General features: G+C 46.1%; 1 long non-coding RNA gene across 1 annotated transcript in view; it reads left to right on the top strand.

The window, feature by feature from the left end:
• The first annotated feature begins 553 nt into the window (after positions 1-553).
• Positions 554-14,084, top strand: part of LOC112545148 (uncharacterized) — a 55,566-nt gene continuing 42,035 nt past the window's right edge. The window contains exon 1 of the long non-coding RNA XR_012901807.1: positions 554-646. This is a non-coding gene — a long non-coding RNA (uncharacterized LOC112545148). The remainder of the gene's footprint in view (positions 647-14,084) is intronic.

The following is a 14,084-nucleotide window of genomic DNA, read 5'->3' as shown; positions in this document are numbered from 1 at the left end:
TATGCCCTATGCCCAGTTTCTGTGTATGTTAGAGCAACCTAATTTGCATCTGCTTCCTTTGACTCTATTAGAGACCATAGACTGCTAGAGCACCTCACACATTACCTACATCTCTCCCAGGTGCCTGTACTGGAAGCTATGGGAAGAGAGGTGTAAGTGATGGTTCAGTAGGTTCTACTTCTGCACTGAAGATTCCATCAGCATGTCAGAGAACATGTGAGCAACTTTTGTTTCCTTTGTGTAATGAGTTGTACAAATGAAGCATATTGGGACAAAGAATTTGCCCCAGTGGGAATTGAGAATACTCTGAATTTTGTAATGGATGATCAGTACCTCTGCATCAAACATAAGAACATAGGAATGGCCGTACTGGGACATACCAATAGCTAATATCCTGTCTCCAAGCCTCAGTAGTCAATGCCAGGTGCTTTGGAAGGAATGAACACAACAGAGAATCATCAAGTGAGCCATCCCTACTCAAATTTTCCATAAGCTGCACACTTGTGTGGCCATGCAGCTATTTTCTGAGCTTTGCTCAAAGCTCCCACACAGGCAGGAAACTCAGCTGGCCAGTGTGATGGGGAGTCTTTAAGCAGCAGCTAAATGGAGCTAGCTGCATGTTTCAGCTGAGGAGCTCCCAGACCAGGTAAACATGAGATAAGGCGAAAATGAGTGACTGGTGGGGGAGTGAGTCAGTAATTAATTAAGTGGCTTGGGGGGGAGGGGAATCAGAGGGGAAGGGAAGGGGAGTTTGGAGAGTCCTGTGTGTGAGGGGAAAGAGAGAGAGAGAAAGGCAGAGGAAGGGCCCAGCAGTCTCCTCATTTCTCCAGGGCTGGGAAGGGAGGTAAGTGACTGACAGCATGGAATAGGTGGGGGAAAGAGGATATGGGTGGGTACTAACATTAGGGTAAGGTGGAGGGGGAAATTTGTTTGTGCAGTGTTGTGGGATGAGGTGTGGATACTTTGTTTGTGCTGATCCTGTCCTGACTCCCAGCTAGACTGTTGGTGCCTGCTAGACTGAGAAACAGGATTTTTCCCATTGTCCAGCTGGGCTGGGGGAGCAAATTTCACAGGACTAGGTGGGGGAAAGGAGGTAGTGGGTGCTGGCATCTGTGCAGTGAGTTGGAGGCAGGAGGCAGTTGTTTGGGGTGTCCTTCTGACTCACTTGCTTCAGTCTGATCTGACTGGGGAGAACAGGAAAGCAGATTGCATGGTGGTGGGTGTGCATTTGCAATACAGGCAGTCCCCGGGTTACTTACAAGATAGGGACTGTAGGCTTGTTCTTAAGTTGAATTTGTATGTAAGTCGGAACTGGCGTCCAGATTCAGCCGCTGCTGAAACTGACCAGTGGCTGACTACAGGAAGCTCAAGGCAGAGTTGCTCTGCCCTGGGCTTCCTGGAATCAGCCGCTGATCAGTTTCAACAGCGGCTGAATCTGGACGCCTGGGACAGAGCAGCTGGGCCGCTGCCGGGTAGGTCCCCACAGCGCCGCACCTCAGCGCTGCAGGGACCAACCCGGAAGCACCCAGCAGCTCTACCCCAGGTGTCCCCAAGTCAGCCGCTGCTGAAACTGATCAGCGGCTGATTCCAGGAAGCCCAGGGCAGAGCAACTCTGCCTTGAGCTTCCTGTAGTCAGCCACTGGTCAGTTTCAGCAGCAGCTGACTTGAGGACGCCTGGGGCAGAGCAGCTGGGGTGCTGCCGGGTTGGTCCAGTAGCGCCGCTCCTCGGACGCACTAGCTGCACGCCCCCCCCTCCCACCAGACCAGGGAGATGCAGGCGGCGGGACCGCCGAGATGCACCGTGGTCCCGCTTTCCACCTCCTCCGCAGCTTTGCTCCATGTCTCCCTTGTCTGCTGGGGGGGGATCCCAGCAGACCAGGGAGACGCGGAGCAAAGCCATGGAGGACGCGGGCAGCGGGACCGTGGCGCGTCTGGGCTGTCCCGCTGCCCGCATCCTCCGAGGCTTTGCTCCGCGTCTCCCTGGTCTGCTGGGGGCCCCCCACAGCAGACCAGGGAGACGTGGGCAGTGGACCGCCGAGACGCGCCGCGGTCCCGCGCGCATCCTCCGCGGCTTTGCTCCGCATCTTCCTGGTCTGCTGGGGGCCCCCCCAGAGTTCTATCCTCAGAGGCCAGCAGACCAGGGAGATGCAGAGCAAAGCCACGGAGGACGTTGGCAGCGGGACCGCAGTGCGTCTGGGCTGTCCTGCCACCCACGTCCTCCGTGGCTTTGCTCCGTGTCTCCCTGGTCTGCTGTGGGCCCCCCCACAGCAGACCAGGGAGACGCAGAGCAGCTTTTCTCACCCCAGAGGACGTGGGCAGCGGGACCGTGGCGCGTCTGGGTGGTCCTGCCGCCCGCGTCCTCCGGGGCGAGAAAAGCCCCGTTCGTAACTGCGGATCCGACATAAGTCGGATCCGCGTAAGTCAGGGACTGCCTGTATTATATTTCAAACAAAGTTTACATAGGTGTTAATGGCTTAAGATAAGAAAGAAAAGATTTCTTTAACATAAATTGTTTGGAGTGTTGCAGAGATCTAGAACTCTGATTTGAATGATTTTTTAAAAATCCCGTGTTACTAATTAATACGTGGTATATTATATTGCATCAAGGCCAGATCTTTGCTATGTGGTAGAGTTCTGGCTTTTATGAGTCTGAAGTAGCAAGCACGAGGTGTGATGCTAGTTATTTTGTAGGATGAAACCTTATCTGCAAGCTTTTTGAAACATGCATCTATCTACAAACCCTAAAGCCATGTGTTAATTTGTTCTGGGGCTTTTTCTCTTTGAGTTGGTGAGAAGGTGAAAGTTGGTGAGAAGGTGAGAGAACTTCTATCTGTTTTTATACTGCTCTGTTTCACTTGTTCTTGTATAGCATGGATCCTAAACATTCCCCAGGGAAACTGTATAAGCCTTAGTGAAAGCCTTTTCCTCTCCTGTCCAATGTCAGTAACTATTGTATTAGTCATTCTCTCTTTGCAAATAATATTTCTAGTTGACTCCTGGATTTGTTTAGCATCTTGAAGCTGAGCTATGTGTGGATAATATGCATTTTGGTATCTTTACTAGCTTGAGTTGTCAGAAAGGATGATGATGCATGTACTCCAAGGGTACTGTTACTTTTCTTTTTATTAATTTCATATTAAATATCATAAGCATTGCTCCTTGTTAAATATCCCTTGTTTTAATATATTTTCTTCCACACATATGTACTGTTATTTATTGTTAAATATATATTTAACACACACACACACACACACACACACACACACACACACACACGAAAATGATAGATGTTAGCCAGAACACTGTCCCTGCTCCCATCTTTTGGCAGTCAGAGGCTAAAGACACCCAGAACACTGAGCTGCATCCCTGACCACCTTGGCTAATATCATTGAAGGACCCAGCCTTGTCTGGATTTTGTGTCAGACCCAGCACTCCTATCACTGTGACTGACAAATTGCAACAATGATAAAGAAACAGCTAAAACCATGAAAAGCTAACATCAAAAAAGAGAGAAACTAAAGTGTTTTAAAATATCATAGAACACTAGGACTGGAAGGGACCTCGAGGGGTCATTGAGTCCAGTCTCCTGCCCTCATGGCAGGACCCAGTATTGTCTAGACCATCCCTGATAGACATTTGTCTAACCTACTCTTAGGGTATGTTTACACTACCCCCCCTAGTTCGAACAAGGGGGGGCAATGTAGTCATACGGAGTTGCAAATGAAGCCCAGGATTTGAATTTCCTGGGCTTCATTTGCATAAAGCCAGCCGGCGCCATTTTTAAATGCCGACTAGTTCGGACCCCGTGCCGCACGGCTACACTCGGCACGGACTAGCTAGTTCGGATTAGGCTTCCTAATCTGAACTAGCTGTACACCTCATTCCACAGGAAGCCTAATCCGAACTAGCTAGTCCGTGCCGCGTGTAGCCGCGCGGCACGGGGTCCGAACTAGCCGGCATTTAAAAATGGCGCCGACCGGCTTTATGCAAATGAAGCCCGGGAAATTCAAATCCCGGGCTTCATTTGCAACTCCGTATGACTACATTACCCCCCCTAGTTCGAACTAGGGGGGTAGTGTAGACATACCCTGAAATATCTCTGGAGATGGGCATTCTACAACCTCCCTAGGCAATTTATTCCAGTGTTTAATCACCCTGACAGTTAGGAATTTTTTCCTAATGACCAACCTAAACCTCCCTTGCTGCAGTTTAAGCTAATTGCTTCTTGTTCTATCCTCAGAGGCCAGGAAGAACATTTTTTCTCCCTCCTCCTTGTGACACCCTTTTAGATACCTGAAAACCTCTATCATGTCCCCTCTCAGTCTTCTCTTTTCCAAACTAAACAAGCCCAGTTCTTTCAATCTTCTTTCATAGGTCATGTTTTCTAGATCTTTAATCATTCTTGTTGCTCTTCTCTGGACTTTCTCCAATTTCTCCACATCTTTCTTGAAATATGGTGCCAGAACTGGACACAATATTCCAACTGAGGCCTAATGAGCACAGAGTAGAGCGGAAGAATGACTTCTTGTGTCTTGCTCACAACACACCTGTTAATGCATCCCAGAGTCATGTTTGCTTTTTTTGCAACAGCATCACAGTGTTGACTCATAATTAGCTTGTGGTCCACAATAACCCCTAGATCCCTTTCTGGAGTGCTCCTTCCCAGACAGTCACTTCCCATTCTGTATGTGTGAAACTGACTGTTCCTTCCTAAGTGGAGCACTTTGCATTTGTCTTTATTACACTTCATCCTGTTTACCTCAGACCATTTCTCCAATTTGTCCAGATCATTTTGAATTATGACCCTAGCCTCCAGAGCAGTTGCAGTCCCTCCCAGCTTGGTATCATCTGCAAATTTGGTATCATGTGCAAAGAGACCTGTTAAGGAATAATAGTGTTGCCCACCAGGGCTCTAGCAGGGCCTTCTCCCCCTTTGGGTCAGCAGGAGGCCACTCCGCTGCACTGTGCTCTGCTTAGTCTCTTCTGGGGAATCAGCTGTGCCATTAGTTTGGGGCTCCAGCCTATGATCAGGACACACCCACAGTCAGTAAGCCTCAGCTGTCATGCCAGACTGGCCACAATAGTCCTGGGGCTCAGTCCTATGATGGGGACGAGCCAACAGCTAATTCTGCCCAGCCCTTACTCAGGGAAAGCAACTGGAGTCCAGGGGCTTGGGTCTGTAACCAGGCCAAGCTAACAGTTAATATACCCAGGTTTGGTTCTGGGCAGGGCAGCAGACAACAGATAGTTTGGGAGCTCAGACCTGTACTTAGGTGGAACCTTTAGGCAAGCAGTTTATAATCACAGGTCCTTGCTCAGAGTGGGGCAACCACCAGCAGTTTGATAGCTCAGGCCAGTTCAGGCTGAGCTGACAGTCAATAGTCTCTCAGCCCAAGTTCTATCTCAGGTCAGGGCAACCACTACCTGATGTTCAGTAGCTTAGGACATCAATAGTGTATTAACCCAGGCCCTGTTTCAAGATTGGGCAGCAAACAACAGATAGTTCAATTGCACAGGCCTATGCTCAGGCCAAGCAGCAGGCACTTAGCCCAGGCCCCGGTTCAGGGTGAAGCCACAAACAAACATATGGGTCTCTGGCAGAAAGCTGACAAACACAGGTAGTTGGTCTAAAACAGTGGAGTGAGGGAGAGACCCACCTATGTGTTGGGTGGCAGGGGGGGACACAGGCTCATCTACTCCAATGTGTCCCAGCCCAGGGCCATAACAGTGGCAGATCTGACTGCTGCTGGGTCACTGGGGATCCTACCCACAACACACTGACTTAGTCATGGGATCTAAGTAAGCCAGATGAAGGTTGGTTGTCCCTGGGCTACTTCCAGACAACCTGTCCAGGCATACCTGGCTCCACTGCAGGTCCTCTGGAGTATCGGGGACTGGAACCTCTGGCAGTTCTTCCAGATCAAAGTCTGTCTGCAGGCCCAGCGGTCCTGGCCAGTCCTTGGCAGGGCAGGCATCTAGTTCCTCTGTTGGCCGTGGTCTGACTGGGGTTGTGAGCTAGAGCTTTATAGCTCTAGCCCTGCCTCCTGACTTCTGATCAGGTGATAGGATGGTGCCAAGCTCCACCCACCAGGGCTTTAGGAGGGGCTCCTCCCCTTCTGGATCAGTGGGCGACCATAGCTCCTCATTACAAATAGATATTTGTCAAAAGAAGACCTGTTTGAATCTAGGTGTTAACAGAATAACCCATATGTAGTAATCGGAGGGGAATCTAATCAAAGCCTTGCCAGGTGCAATCTAGACTACTGAGGCTGTCACTCCTGTCCTGTAACCTCGTGTGCCTTACAATACCATTCTACAATAGCTCCCACTTTTGCCTCTCATAAACAACCTTCCAGCATGCAAGTCACACTCTGCATGTCTATGTGAAACTGCAGCCTGCCTGCCAGAGCTGGGTTTTACCATGACTTTTAGCAGCGTTGGCTCTATTGCAGGGTGACCCTAGCATACTCTCAGTTCCAATTTTTTCCCCCAGAAATGTATGTCTTGTACTGACCAGCCCTCTACAGGACAGTCCAAATATATCAATTCCTGCATTCCTTTTAGGGACTAACATGTACAGAACTTACCATCTTAAATGGAGTTACCTAGACACTTAATTTTACACATACTACATTAGAAAGAACAATAATAGAAATTAACTGCAAGTTAGGAACAAGTTATTAACTACAAAGAGATATTGCAGATTTAAAGTGAGTATAAGCAATGAGATATGAGAGTCAGATATGGTTACAAGAAAAATAAAGATAAGTTGCTAGTGCCTAATTTAACAAAACAATTTCTTTCCATGTGCTTTCAACAGTATTGTTGAATTGGTCAAGGTTCCTCCCTTGTTAATTACATGGAGCCAGAGTGTTATCAGTAGTATGTATATATACCGAGGAAATAAAAGCAATTTTAATATATATAATTTATTTAACAAAATATTTAATCTAGAGCCTAAATCCACAATCAGTATTGTATATAGCAATGCTATGTATCATCTGAAGTAAAACTGTTCATATGACTTGATACATATTCTTATTTTGCTTTATTTGGATATTTTTACAATGCATGTCTGTATGATTTTGAAAGTGTAGGACATCAAATTGCTCAGCTTTCTTCATCAAAATTATACTAATAGGTGTACGTCATAAAGAGAAATACTTTTCTACCAGCTAAATGGTACAAAGAAATTATAATTCTGTAGAGAATCTGGCCTAAAGTCTCTAATCATGTAGTTAGTAAGAAGTAACATCATAAGATGAACATAAGATGGGCATACTAGTGCGGACACTAGATCTAGCTACTATGGTATCCTCTTTAGGGAAGAAACTGATGGCCCAAGGAAAGTTCTTATATAATACAGCAACCTATTTTGAGATGATGGACTATAGTGGAGGGAATTTCCTTCCTGACCTCTGCAGTCAATTAGCTTTCTCCCTAAAGCATGGAGTTTAATAACCCATGTCGTTACATTTCCTTGCATAGCTAGAGTGCAATGTTATTAACATTAAATTCCATCACAGTGTTGAATTGAAGAATTGCCCCAAAAGAGTCACGCCATATTCAGCTCTAGCCGTTACTTCATCTACATTCTAGAGATGGGTTAAACAATAAGGGCATGTCTATCCTAGGAAATTATTTCAAAATAACTTCTTTTGAAATAACAACTCCCGAAATAACTATTTCAAAATAGCTTGTCCACACTACTGGGATTCCTTGAAATTAGTCTGAGGCAGACTCCCTTAATGTGGATGCACCACCTTGACTTAGAGCCCCAGGAAGCACTGGGGAGTAATTTAGTATGAATTACTCTGGGGAGTAGTTATTTCAAAATAGAAACAGTGGAGCTTCTACACTATGGTTATTTCAAAATAGTTAGTTTGAAATAAGCATGATTCCTCATGGAAAGCAGGAGTTGTTATTTTGAAATAACCAGCCCATTACTGGGCTTGGTCGCATGGACACTCCACTTGCTATTTCGAAATAAGGGGAGCTATTTTGAAATAACTCCCTACTGTAGACCAGAGCTTACAGTCTACGTCTGTTCCTGCTTGAAATAAAAAGGTGAAAGTAATTTCATAAGAAAAGGAATTATCTACAGTGGACCAAGAATAACAGGATTAAAACATGTTGATAGCCTAATCAGAGACAAAGTAAATAATACATAAACTTTCAGAGCAGTGCGTGAAGATTTATCAATGTGATTCCAGTTATGTCAATTGAAAAGTCTTGGGAAAGGATTTATATTTCTTTAATGGCAATTTATATCAAGAAGCAATAATATAATGAAATTTTTAATTACACTTCTCACTGACTCCAGAATGTATTTCTGGTTTTAGACTAAAAGTATAACTGAAGTTGAAGCTAGCAAGGGATATGAAGGATAAGAAGGGTTTCTACAGGTATGTTAGTAACAAGAAGACAGTCAGTGAGCGGGTAGCTGCATTAGTAGGAACATTGCCAGCAGTTTGAGGGAAGTGATGATTCCCATCTATTTGCTATTGGCAAAGCCAAATCTGGAGTATTGCATCCAGTTTGCCCTCCACCCCCACTACACAAAGGATGTGGACAAACTGGAGAAAGTCAAGTAGAGGACAACTACCTGAAGGGGGGTTCCAAAGAGGACGGAGCTAGGCTGTTCTCAGTGATGGCAGATAGCAGAACAAGGAGCAATGGTCTCAAGTTGCAGTGGGGGAGATCTAGGTTGGATAGTAGGAAAAAACTATTTCACTGGGAAGTTGGTGAAGTACTGGAATGGGTTAGCTAGGGAGGTGGTGGAATTTCTCTCCTTAGGGGTTTTTTAAGGCCAGGCTTGACAAAGTCCTGGCTGGGAAGATTTAGTTGGCGTTGGTCCTGCATTTAGCAGGGAGTTGGACTGGATGACCTCCTAAAGTCTTTTCCAACCCTATGATTATATGATTCTATGACAAATAGCAGTTTTCCATACCATGTCAGTACAAATTAATGAATGAAATTGTTCTGGATATGTCTTGATGTATTGGCTGATGCTTTTGGTGCTCTTTTACTTACAGAGTAACAACTAGAGCTGTAAGAGGCACTGATAATTAAATCTGAAACCATGCCAAATCCCCTTGGAGTCAGGTTTCATTACAAATATGAAGCTTATATCACATTCACTGAAAGACTATTTGAGATTTGTAAAACCTGGGCCAAGGTTCTGGCTGACCTGGACTAAGTCACTGTTTCCCTCCAAAATCAAACAAACTAAGGAATGTGGGTGTATTTGGCTCTGAGATTTGTAATGTAAAGCATATGTTTGTGACCTGAAAACTAAAAATGTCTCATGACTTGCTGAGAACCAACACCAATGATGTTTGCTCAGTTGTTATTAATGACATAATACTGTGCCCTTTTGGCATGTGGTAAATGGAATTCAGGACCATAGAGAGTGGCTTCCATTTAGAGGAAATATTGATGATATGGAGTCAGGGTGTTTTCTGAGTATAATGTGTTTATTTACAAAAACAAAAATAAAAAATATATACAGTGAAACCTTTGTTATCCGGCACTCTGTTAACCAGAAAACTTCATTAACTGGCATTGCCCCCAGCCACAATACTGTCACATCTTCAGGCGCACAGTCCTGGCTTGGTTTACCATGACTGGCTTAACAATTTTTTATTTAAGAAGTACTAATAATTTTTAACTCAAAATATAAATGTGAGACCAACTGCCTCACACTACAAAACTACCAATATTAAAAACTTGAGTTTACTATTATTGTCCATTGGTTTTTCCTAGGTTGATGGGACCTTTAGATAACAGGGAACTTTTAGATAACCGGAACACCCTAATCCCCGAGCATGCTGGATAACACAGGTTTTACTGTACTGATCCAGTTTCAAGAACCAAGGCAAAAAACAAACAAATCAGAGACAACCCTTTTTTGCAGGAACCCCATATGAAAAATTTTGGCTCCTGTCCCAAGAAATAGGTATCATTCACTTGGAGTACGGAAAACTCCATTAATCACATGGCCTCGAAACGTCAGCCTGAGCCACTATCCTCTCAATATTTCTTAAAGACTGCCTGTCTGATTATATACATTGCATCCACTCATTCAAAAGAGACTTTTTCATCTCAATGATCCTTTTCTTCTTCCAAGAGAATACGATTTATGGCATGATATGCTTTTTGATAGAAAAGTAGAGTATGTACTCTGTGTGCTTATCTTCGGTCTCTTCAAAGCTAATTAACAAATGAGATGCCTCCCTGCTGTTTCCTGTAACTCATTCACATAAACTGGCGACACTTGTCCCTGGGCCTTCTTCACTCCAACATACTGGAAAATGAGAACAGTTTCCACTGACTGAGCATTGCATTGTCAAACCAGAGTAAAATTGATTGCATTAGCTATAATTTACAAAAAACTCACATCGAAACAGGTGGCGGTGGCTCAATTCTTTGTCATACAAGGATCCGAGTTTGAGTCCAAGGTTGGTTACTATCAGAGGATGACTGGCTCTTTTAATCAGAGATGGGCCCAGCCCCACCTGTGACACAATTCGTTTGCTTCTCCAAGTATGAAAAATGCAGAAAGTCATGTAACTTACAGGATATTTGATCCACTCAGGCCTTCTGTGGAAGAATTAAGAACAGAGAACTGTGGAAGAGCTAGAGAGGGTCATACTGCAGGAAGGGGTGGTTGGATGCAAAGCGGGAAAATAGACTCTCAGAGGAGAGGGGCTGAAACTAGCCACAAAGTGGAGTGACTATTTTTTGTTTTGGACTACAAGAGGAGAACGAACATTGAGTTTTGGTTGAAACAGGATGACTGAAGATAGAGGTAAAATGCACAGGAGAGATAAGGTTTTAATTAGAAAGGAAAAACTTCAAAATACAGGTAAGACTCAGTTTAAATGTATTAATGTAATTTATCAAAACATATATTACGAGAAATCTACTGTATATTTGAGAAAGTTTGTGTGTCTGTCTGTATGTCTATCTGTCCATCTGTGATTCCATTTGTTCAAGAACTTCTTCTGAACAGTAAGAGGAAGGACCATGGCATTTGGTATGCAGCTTCCTCTTATCATAACTTAAAGCACGGTGAGGGTTTGGTTGTTCCAGGACAATGGGATGTGCCTGGAATTTGATTGTTCCTCATAAAATGGAAAGGGAGGGGTCTGGTAAGAGAGATAATTATACTGCAGAATGGCCACAGGGGGCAGCAAGGGGCAAGAGATGGGGTCTGGGACACCTATAACTTCATTGGGCCAGCAGAGGACAGGGTTGGAGAAAGGGACAGCTATAGACCATATATTTCAGAGAGTTTGTTTGTGTGTCTGTCTGTCTCAGCATTTCCACCCCCCCCCCCTTCCCTGGCTGTACCCACGGCAGTTGCAGTGGCCATGGACAGGCACTTCTCATTTGGTCACAAGCTGCTGCAGTAAGAGAGGTCTAGGATTGTCTCTCTGGGTATGTCTACACTACAACGTTAATTCGAACTAATTTAGTTCGAATTAGTTAATTCAAACTAAGCTAATTCGAACTAACGGATCCAGACTAAAAATTAGCATTTTGCTAATTCGAACTAGCATGTCCACATTAAGTGGACCCTGAACCGGTTTTAAGGATGGCAGGAAGCAGTGCCGGCAGGGCATCAGAGAAGAACTTAGAGCATGGAGATTCTTTCTCAGGCTAGCCGAGGGCTGTGCTTAAAGGGTCCTGACCTCCACCCCGGACAGACAGTTCTCAGGGGTGCCCCGCTTGCAAAGCAGTTCTGGCTTGGATTGCCCGGACTACCCACACTGGGCACATCACACCACTCGGCCATCAGCCCGGCTGCACTTGCCGCAGGCTGCCATCTGGGGAGAGGGGGCAATTGGGGGGCTGCAGGAGAGCTTCCACCCCCAGAAGCCCGCAGAGCCAGCCCAGTCCTCCCCATCGGGGGCTTGTGCCCCATTCCTCCCTCACCTCCTTCCACTTACCCTTCTCTAGCCCCTCTTCTTGATGTTCAAAATAAAGGACAATTGTGTTCAAAAATGGAATCTGTCTTTATTGAACAAAACTGGGGGAGACTGGGAAAAGGAGGTGGGAGAGGGGAAGAGAGAGGGTGGGAGAGGGGAGGGCAACTAAAATGATCAGGGGTTGGGAACAGGTCCCATATGAAGAGAGGCTAAAGAGACTGGGACTTTTCAGCTTAGAAAAGAGGAGACGGAGGGGGGACAGAATAGAGGTCTCTAAAAGCATGAGTGGGGTGGAGAGGGTACATACAGAAAAGTTCTTCATTAGTTCCCATAAAGGACTAGAGGACACCAAAGGAAAGGAATGGGTAGCAGGCTTCAAACTAGTAACAGAAAGTTGTTCTTCACAAAGCAAAGTGTCAACCTGTGGAACTCATTGCTGCAGGAGGCTGCGAAGGCTAGAACTGGAACAGAGTTTAAAGGGAAGTGAGATCAAGTCATGGAGGTTGGGTCCATAGAGTGCTATTAGCCAGGGGGTAGGAGTGGTGTCCCTGCCCAAGGTTTGTGGAAGGCTGGAGAGGGATGGCACGAGACAAATGGCTTGGTCACTGTCTTCGGTCCATCCCCTCCAGGGTCCCTAGGGTTGGCTACTGTCGGCAGACAGGCTACTGGGCTAGATGGACCTTTGGTCTGACCCAGGACGGCCATTGTAAACTCAGGGCTCAGGGTCGGGGGGGGTCTCACTGGACCCCCTTGATTCTCATGCACACCTGCTCCTGGGTGGCCAGGCTGGCAGCTTTCCTGCCCTAGACGGCCACTTTCCTGTGCCTAGTGCGGAGATCGTGGATGAGGTCCACGATGTCTACACTAGCCCAGGCGGGTGCCCACCTCTTGCGGTCCCGGGCAAGCTCCCGGGAGCCACCAGCCTTGTCCCGGGAAGAGGCGGAGGGCTGGGGGGCATCGGGTGGGTGGCTCGATCCGTGCCAGGTGCAGGGTCTGCTAGCTGGGTGCTGGCAGGCTTGCACCTGGCACGGGCACCGTAGCCAGCCCGTGCCTCTTTAAGGGCTGCGGGGCTGGGAGGGGGGCAGATGAGTTTCCCTGGTGTGGGCCAGAGTGGCCACCAGGGAAACCTGGGGAGGGCTAGCCTCCCACTAGTTCGAATTAAGGGGCTACACACCCCTTAATTCAAACTAGCTAGTTCGAACTAGGCTTAATCCTCGTAAAATGAGGTTTTCCTAGTTCGAACTAAGCGCTCCGTTAGTTCGAATTAAATTCGAACTAATGGAGCGCTAGTGTAGCGCCTATGAAAGTTAGTTCGAACTAACGTCCGTTAGTTCGAACTAACTTTGTAGTGTAGACATACCCTCTCTCCCAGGACAGCCTGCTTACTGAACCACTCATCTCCAGCCCCATCCCAGAGCAGCTATTTTAATGAAGAAAAACAAAATTTACTTCAGTCAAGGACCTGAGTAACACTGGGTAAATTTTCTAGAAATTCATAATTTTTTTAAAAGTGTATAGAAATATTGGTTAATTTTAAGGTGCCTTAAGCATATCTGTTAATGCGTCAGTTATAATAAATACTAACTGCTTTTAGTTCCCCTATGAGGCTGAATTTACAAAACAAAGAAATTATAAACATGAAAAACAAATCCCATTGAGAATAACAGATTATTTTTCCATTATAAATAATCAACAAATTACAAGCAAACCCTGTGTCTTTTGTTTCTGCCTTTTCTGGCAACAGCCAGAATTTGTTTTCTTATACTATATTCTGTGTACATATTTCCCTGTCTGCCTCTTCTGGAGGAAGCTTATCCCCACTCACTGCTCTCAGCCCCCCTCAGTGGCCCCTGGAGAGCTGAGCCCAGAGCCCTTCTCCAATTCTGTCTCTTCTCCCACAACCTCAATCTGTGCTTCCCCTGGCTACACCCCAACTCTGACCCACTCCACCTCTTTCCCCTCTTAGGCCCTGCCCCCCACTTGTCCCTTTCCCCGCTATTGTAGCTCCAATATCAGAAAATCTCTGTGTCCTTGCTGAGGCTCCAGGACTGAGGCAGGGAATGAATTTCCCTGAGTCTGGGGCAATGATTGGGGGGAGAGGATTTTCAGGGCCCCCCAAACCCACCATTGCCCCCCAGTGGTGTAAGGCTT

Source organism: Pelodiscus sinensis, chromosome 2 (genome assembly GCF_049634645.1).
Source record: "Pelodiscus sinensis isolate JC-2024 chromosome 2, ASM4963464v1, whole genome shotgun sequence".
Lineage (NCBI taxonomy): Eukaryota > Metazoa > Chordata > Testudines > Trionychidae > Pelodiscus > Pelodiscus sinensis.
This window is presented reverse-complemented; position numbering and strand designations above follow the sequence as displayed.